General features: G+C 43.4%; 1 long non-coding RNA gene across 1 annotated transcript; it reads left to right on the plus strand.

Annotated features, from left to right (window-relative positions):
- Positions 1-3216: 3216 nt before the first annotated feature.
- Positions 3217-7228, plus strand: LOC132346111 (uncharacterized). The gene is made up of 2 exons (XR_009495823.1): positions 3217-3997; positions 4300-7228. It is a non-coding gene; the product is annotated as an uncharacterized lncRNA (long non-coding RNA).
- Positions 7229-8482: the final 1254 nt, after the last annotated feature.

Below are 8482 nucleotides of genomic sequence, written 5' to 3' on the forward strand. Positions count from 1 at the left end.
TGCCAGTATTTTCTCTAAGCACTTTGGATACCTTAACTTATCTTCACAATAACCTTATTAAGTTATTACTATTACTAACCCCATTTTATGGATGAGGAAACTGAGACGCCAAGAATCTAAATAACTTCCCCAAAGGCACACAGATTGAGCAGCAGAAAGGTTCAAACTAGGGATATGACTCCAATATCTCTTGTGCAGAGAGCTGGATAAAAATATCTTGGTTTAAAATATCAACTTATTATAGAGCTAATTCATCCTTGAGCAATTGTCATCATTCTACATGGTCAAATGAGGCAAAATTTTGAAATAGGTAAAATCTGTCGACATGGCACCTTTCTATGCCCTTTTTCTGAGCCTCATCTTCTCTTAGAGAATTGTTCCTACAGCCCCTAACAATTAGGATTCTTTTTTTTTTTTTTAACTTTCCTCCTAACAAAACCTGCTGACAGTTGTCAAAATGATTTAATAAACCTATTCCAATGAAGGGCAAGTGCCCAGAAAGTGAAAGTCGCTCAGTCATATCCAGCTCTTTCAGTCCATGAGATTCTCCAGGCCAGAATACTGGAATGAGTAGCTTTCCCTTCTCCGGGGGATCTTCTCAACCCAGGGATCAAACTCAGGTCTCCTGCATTGCAGGCAAATTCTTTACCAGCTGAGCCATAAGGGAAAACCAAGAATACGGGAATGGGTAGCCTATCCCTTCTCCAGGGGATCTTCCTGACCCAGGAATCAAACTCAGGGATGCATGAGTCTCTTGCATTTCAGGCAGATTCTTTACCAACTGAGTTATCATGTAAAAGAATCCTCTAAATTTGTTGTTGTCTAGTCGCTAAGTTGAGTCCAACTCTATAGCCACCCCAAGGACTACAGACCACCAGGCCCCTCTGTCCATGGTATTTCCCAGGCAAGAATACTGGAGTGGGTTGACATTTCTGTCTCCAAGTGACCAGAGCCTCCTGGTAAATAGTCAGCGCCCAATAAGTAGCTATTGAATGACTACTGAATGTTTATGCACTGCCTCTCCCCCAAATTGTCTTAATGACTTTCTAGCACCAAAAGTCCTAGGATTTAGCAGCTGGGCTTAAAAACTTCACATTAGTCTTTGTGTAATTGAAATAATAACTTCAAATTATGTAGCACAGTTCCATAAAGCTAATCTCACTTGCCTATGCTCAAGTCAATTCTAATGAGAGAGAAAGAAAGAGAGGGAGGGAGAGAGCAAGCAAACCTGAATGGTATTGCCAAAGACTAAATCAAAGGTTAGTGTACCCTTTTACAGGAGTTGGGGGAGTGGAGGCAGTGTTTGGGGCATGAGGTGGAAAGTGTGAGAAAAGACAATTCTACACCCTGGAATTTCAACACCTTGGTATTCCACAAAAACCAAGAGCCAGCTCAAGGGAGAACATCTGCCAACTGCTTCCAAATGAAGGAGAATCATTCTTCCAACGAGAAAATAGTGATGAAGGGCCATCTTAGACTGAGAAGAAAATTGAATTTTCACAGTGCCAACATCAGGCTTATTTTTAAAATATCCCCTCAACATTTGTACATGCACCGGGAGAAAGAGAATCAAGAATGTGGTTCCTCAGAATTAAAAGCATATTGGAAAAATAGTTCTATTAAGCATGTGCCTAATTTAAAATACAGGAGTTTTATTAGGTTGAGATATATAAAGCTGACACTTTTGTAAACCAAAAATGGTCAAATAGAGGCAATTTCATTTGGTTCGACCTAAAAGAGGATGTCATACTAATCGGTAGGTGGCTGTAAATCACAATAACACCTACTACTTTTAAGTTGTGTTGGCTATAAAGTGACTTTCCAACGGTCACATAGTTGGCAGATGAAAAGTTTTCTGACTGGCAAAGTCCCCCTTTTACACGACCTGCCCTCAAGCATTTATTCATTCAATGAGTATATCTGAACATTTACCATGTGCCATGCATGGTGCTCAAGGGCATTTTTCAGTGTAGGAGAATCACCTACTATTTCCTGCTCAATTGTTGGCCCCAGGAGCCATCAACTGGGGAAGCCCTGAGTTTGTCCAGTGTGAGTCAGATCAAAATCGTAGGGGGATGAGTGGTGATAAGAAATGACAAAGAGAAGTTGCAGACCTGATAATGAGATCTGTCTGCTTTTTTCAAGGGAACAAATGTGCATTTTAGACTCCATGACAAAGCAGAGAAAAGGAGGCAGCCTGGGTAGAACACAACTTTAAAGAAACCCACCCAACCCTGTCTTGCAGTCACAGCTTTCTCCACCAAAAAGTCATCTCAGAGGGCCAGAAGGCAAGGTTGAAACAGCCTTTTCCAGGCCCACGGGACATGGGCCTTGGACCTGTAGCAGCATCACCTGGGCGTTTGTTAGAAATACACACTCCCAGGCCCCACCCTAGGCCTTCCCTACCAGACACTCTGGGGCTGAGACCCAGGAATCTGAGTTTTAACAAGTCCTCCAGAGGGGCCAGGGAGGGGGAGCTTGCAGATTCAAGAAGCTGAGGATCTCTGTTTTAGGGAAAAGGAGAGATCCTGCCAGGGGAGTAAGAAGGTTAAAGCAATGCAGGACCCCACAGGGTAGTGTACACAGGCCTTCCAGTCAGAAATACAAATCCTGCTTAATTTCCCGTTTACACATGAAAACATGGACACTGTCAGTGAGCATTTAGTCAATGAAAAATAAAAATATAAAATAAAAATAAAGCAAAAACACTCACTGAGTGTTTCTTAGGTCCCAGGATCTTGGCTAAGTACATCACAAAGGTTTCATCTAGTCCACAAGACAATCTTACCATAAAGCAGGTATTTAACAGGTACAGAAACCCTTGAAATCCGTGAGAAGTAAAACACTGGGAGGTTAAATAACTTTCCATTTTCCGTGCATCTCGCAAGTCACGGACTCAATTGCAAGTGAGGCCTCCTGATAGCACTCAGCTATCTGCTGTATTTCAAAAGACACCCTAAAGCACCATAGCCTTCATTCCCATTATGAAAACATGACCGTTTATCCATACATTTTTCGATCAAAATACGGTAGCTCCCACGACAAGGTGAGAAGAATGAAGGACCGAGGCTCTCGTTGCTGACTTCCAATCCAAACCAAATACTTTCTAGTTTCATTTAAGGAAAAAGAATCCACCGGAGAACAAAGGATGTAGCGCCACCTAGTGGATTCACGTTCCTATTTATCTCAAAAGGCTTTTCGCTTGTGCAAAGAGCACTGTAATGAAAATAGAAACTACTCTGGACAAATCACTACAAAGCGAGCAAGCCCAGCAAGGAGCGGAGACTCGGTTCAAGAAGCTGGCTCAGCTGTATTCCTCTTCGGTCATGACCTCCTGTGAGTTGTCTGTGCCGCCGCCCGTCCTGGAGGAACACAGGACAGGACACGCCCAGCTAGGAACCCTGTTACCCGCCATCTCTGCGCACCGAATCTTTAAGCACAGAGAATGCCACTGTAGGAATCTCCAAGGAGGATTAAGCTTGCACAACAGAAATGCTAATTCTGCTTAACTACGAGGACCAGCTAGGCTTCACTGAATAAGACATCCCTTTCATTGTCTGCACACTGTCCTGAAAAAGCCACAGGGCAAGTGAAGAAAAGGAACACAAGACAGTGAAGTAATTTGACTAGGTTCCTTTAGTGACAGGGAGATCAAAATGACAGATTTTGCCAGGCTTAATCTGACTCTTCACTCAGAGCGACAAGAAAGGGGGTATTGCCTCTGGCACAGGCTCCAGAGGTTGTCCAGATTGTTCAGGGAAAATTTCAACTTCCTGCTATTTCGTGATCTGCTCCAAATAGATAAAATTCCAATCTGTTCCAAGCCACCCACGGCAGCAGCATTTTCCAAAGTGTCGGAAATATTTGCTGTACAGCAATGGGGTTCTACGTTTATTCAAGCTTAGAAGACATTGGATTAAAAAACAAACAACAACAAAGTCTCCTGATTGAATCCAGAGCCTTCTTCACCTTTACTTGATAAATCTCCAAATGAAAGGTATGTCCCCTCCACTTCCTCAGGTATCTAGCCAAGGACTCTTTCCTTCTTTTTCTGGCAGAGCACCCAGTAGATGGGGACACACACAGAAAACCCTAACTTAAAGTGGGTCTATCACACCCTCTGCTTTCTTAGAGCACAGCTTGAAGTGATGCAAACCAAAAAGGCTGTTGGGGTCATTGTGGTAACTTTAGTAATGAGTATTTAAGATAGCCCAACTAATGTGTCTTGGAGAAAAGCTAAATATCCATTGTCATTTTCCAGTTTAATTACAAGTAGTTTCTCTTTATTTGGCTTCCCAGGTGGCACAGTGGTAAAGAATCCGCCTGCCAATGAAGCAGACACAGGAAGTGCAAGTTTGATCCCTGAGTCGGGAAGATCCCCTGGAGAAGGAAATGGCAACCCACTCCAGTATTCTTGCGTGGAAAACCTCCTTATTAGCCAGCTCCATCAGCCCTGGGAAATGAGATCTCCATTCGACCATTGTAGACAAGAATGAACAGTCTCTTCTTCCATCTCTGCCTAAGCACACATCTTTAAGTCGGAGTGTACTGCCTGCCCTCTGCCCCTCTTCAGAGTTCTGGAAGCCCCTCCTATGCGCAGAGTCTGATTCTTCCCGTTAGCAATTAGGGTGCACTTGGGGGTAGACAGAGGACAGAGGAGGCGGAAGGCACAGTCTCTGGTCTCCAGGAGCCTAGATTCTTATCTCTGGGCTTGCTCTTGTCTGCTCAGCCCTGGCTTTATTCTCTGGTTCTAAGGACTGAGGATCACTAGCTGATTTGCCTGCCCCCTGCAGCAGCACCCAGGGGGTCCTGCACAGCTCTGCCCTGGATCTTCCGATGGTTCCCCAGCATACCTGCAGCAGTCACCTCTGCCCCTACTCTTTCACTGATCAGAGCTGAGGCCACTGTTGGAGCTGCTCTTGGAGATTTTTGCTTGTGTTTTGCATTGCATCGCCGTGCTCTCTCCGAGAAATGGCAAAGACTGCTTTTTACTGTTTTTCCACTTTTGGTAAAAATAAGTACCAGAGAGAGAGACAGACAGAGAGATGGAGGCCCCAGGAACCTGCATGCTATCAATGTTCTCTTCAGTTCTGGAAAGCCAGGAGACAAAGAAGCTGTCACCCAGTCACTTCAAACACTGAACAGGCTGGCAGAGCTGTGGGACCATCCTAACTATAGCCCGAAGCAGTGGGCTCATAGCCTTCCCAGGCTCAGCTCAGCCAGTCACCAGCCAATGGGGAGGTCCTCCCCTGGAGACCCCCTTTCAATATCGGAGTGTTACGTTTATCCTTGCAGCACTCCTTCTTCCCACCTAGCACCCAGAGAGGATTTCCTTTTATCACTCTAATTTGACACAAAAGTGCCTCTCTTCCCAAATTACATGCAGGAGAGACAGAAAGCAATTCTATTTTTTCTTTCCTCTCTTCTGAGCAGCATCGTCCATTTTCCCTGGGCTCAGACGACTAAGTTGTTAATGCAATCTCGGGCTTGTGCAGAAACAGAACTGCCATTTATAACCTCACTTCTGGGAAATGGCCATGCCTAGGGCACAGACTCAGGCACCCAGGGAGAGAGGCCTATTCCATGATTGAAGGCATAAGTCCAAGGGTCACTCTGCCTTCTGATATATAAACTTTCAAAATGGAAGTTTATGAGTTGGGGACTTCTTTCATTTAGGCATTGACAGAATGATCCTCTAAAGCCATTGAAAATAAAAGATTGGGGTCTGTTGGAAAATAAACCTTGCTATACAAGACTGCAAATATGAGATGGGGGCAGGAGAGGCAAACTACAATTCCCAGGAGATAGGTGGCAGAAAGACCAGTTCAGAGGATACAGAAGCTGACCTCTGACATCCTGAGTAACTACCACCTTGCCCTTAATAAGGCTTGGTCCTTCCTCTATGTCTGGATAATAAGAAGTGCCAGTTTCACACTTTGTTTTGAAAGGATGCTGACTCCTGCCTTAGATCTGGGGGGAGGGGGGGCAAAATCGCCAATCTAAATTCCAAGAGAAAATTAGATATTTACATCTCAGGTGTTTGTTTTTTTTCCTACCATTTATGGGGACAGAGATAAAACACCATTCAGTGAATGTCAAGAGTCTGTTGGTTTTAAGGACAAATACTAAATTATTTAGCATGATCATCAGGGTCCTGTATGAGCGCCTACTTCCTGCTGGCCTCCCAAACCTTGGTCATATCACTGACCATGCCAACTTGGCTGGTCCTCTTTCAGGCCCCCCCAGGTGCCTGGTACTTCCTGCTGTAAGGTCTTTACACAACTGTACTCTCTGCTTAGAATCCACTTATCCCTTCAAAAATCATCTATAGCCCCCCTCACCCAATGAAAACACCTCCTCATCCATCAGTACTCAGCTCAAATGCCTCTTCCTCATCAACTCCTTCCCCAGTCTTTAGTTGAGTTCTCCCACCCCACCCTTGCTGAGTACTTTCTTAGCCCTCTTTGCGTCTCAGTGCTTTTCAAAATGAAAAGTGAGCAATTACTTGGATAATTGGCTGATCAGGCCTGTCTCCCCCCGACTCTACTAGCAGGAAGAAATTGCAGATAGAGGCAGCCAAATTGTGATATGAAGGAAGGCACTGTAGGGCTTTGAAAGAAATCTCCCTTAGGCCACAGCTTCTGCAGAGAGGCAATATCTCATAGAATCAAGGACATAAACGCTAGAGTCAGATTGCCTGGATCGTCATCTCAGCTCTGCCACTTGTCAAGTCTGTGACCTGGGGAAATTTGCATAACCTCTCTGTCAGATTTCTTCTTTGTAAAAATGAACTATGCACTCTGTGACCTCTGAGCTCTGCTATTTGATCTTGGTTTGGGGTTTATTTTTGAGCTTTCCACCAGACGGTAGGTATCTGAGGCCCTGTAAACTTGTACTTCTTATGGACCAGACAGGGTTTTCTGTTCATCGTTTGGGTTGTGGGATTTCGTTTCATGCCTTTACATTAAGTATAGGGGAGCACTGTGCTTTCAATGACCATTCAATGCTCTATATAAAGCTGATGACTATGGACTGAGTTCCTTGGCAATGTTTTAGAATATAAGTTCTATTTTCATTGCCAAAGTTATGACTGCAACATAATTTTTACCGAGCAGAGATTATGGATTTTTTTGTAAAAAATTATTTACAAATTATTTTGGAGTTGTGATTGAAGCTCATTATATTTCCAAATTGGCTGTCTCCTGCTGATAAAAGGGCAATCTCGCAATGTGGGGTGTCTTTCTTACCGCCTATTGCTGGTCTTTTCTGCACTTTAAACACAAATAAACATGCATAAATATATAGAATAAAATGCAACAAGCTATGTAGTTGAATCACTAGAAAAGCAGGGAGACTGTATGGAGGCTTTCTCTGGTTGCTCAGCCCAGATGTTTTAAATCAACCACCATAGGATCAATGAGGGTGTGACACCATCTCATCTTCCCCTTGACTGCAAGGAACAAATTGGCCATGTGACGATTCAGGATGGCCCTGGGTCTCAGGCATCCTCAGTCCATAAATTCTTCAAGCCTGCCTCCCTTTACACTTGATGCACACCTTTCCAGCTGCTCAGAGGCTCCAGAGAAGGGCGGGAGCAAAGACTGGGCATGTATTTCGCTAATCAAAATTGGCTTCAGTCCAAGTTTGGCACTTGAATTACGTTTCCTCCAATGAATGATTCCACCTGATATGACTGCAAATAACATTTGATTGTGTTTGTTTCTAGTTTTCTACCTTAGAGTTTAAATGATTTTCCTTACATTTCATCCCCAAGTTCATGAGATAATTTATGACCTGATATCTACAAAGTGACTCCATTTACTATTATTATAACCATGTCATTCCTCCAAAGCTTCACTCTGGAATATTATGACAAAATAGCAAGAACATAATTTTAACACACATAAAAATTATTACCATGCAGCTGTGCAAGTATTTCTTTCCTGTACTGAGGTCCACAATCAATTCTATTTGTGCATACAACACAAGGAGAATAATAATTTAACACCCCTTGATGGTTTTTTTCTTCCTCCTTTTCCTGAAATCTATTCAGGAGCTAGTAAAAGACCTCCAAAACCTAAGCTTTGTGCCAAATATCTGCAACAGTTCTCCTGCACACACTCGAATGAAACAATTAAGAAGCTGCTTAAGTAACCATTTGCCACAAACCAGATTGAGGGATTTGAAATATGTACAAATATTTTTAAATAACCCCCCAAAGGGGAAATTCGTACTAATAAGTGAGGGCTGAGGCAGTGCCTGCTGCCAGCTCTGCATCCTGGGAGTACATATGAGTAAATATAAACAGGTTCCAACATTTTTTTATCTTCCCTAAGGTATCTGAAAGAAAGACTCTGATTTTAACGGCTGCAAATCTGGGGCAGAGCTTTTTCTAATAAGATTTCATAATCTTCACAGCACAATACTCTCTATGTGAGAGCAATCCCACGACTCGTAATTCCCCAGCAGTTAGTGTGCCAGG

Source organism: Bos taurus, chromosome 9 (assembly GCF_002263795.3).
Source record: "Bos taurus isolate L1 Dominette 01449 registration number 42190680 breed Hereford chromosome 9, ARS-UCD2.0, whole genome shotgun sequence".
Taxonomy (NCBI): Eukaryota; Metazoa; Chordata; class Mammalia; order Artiodactyla; family Bovidae; genus Bos; species Bos taurus.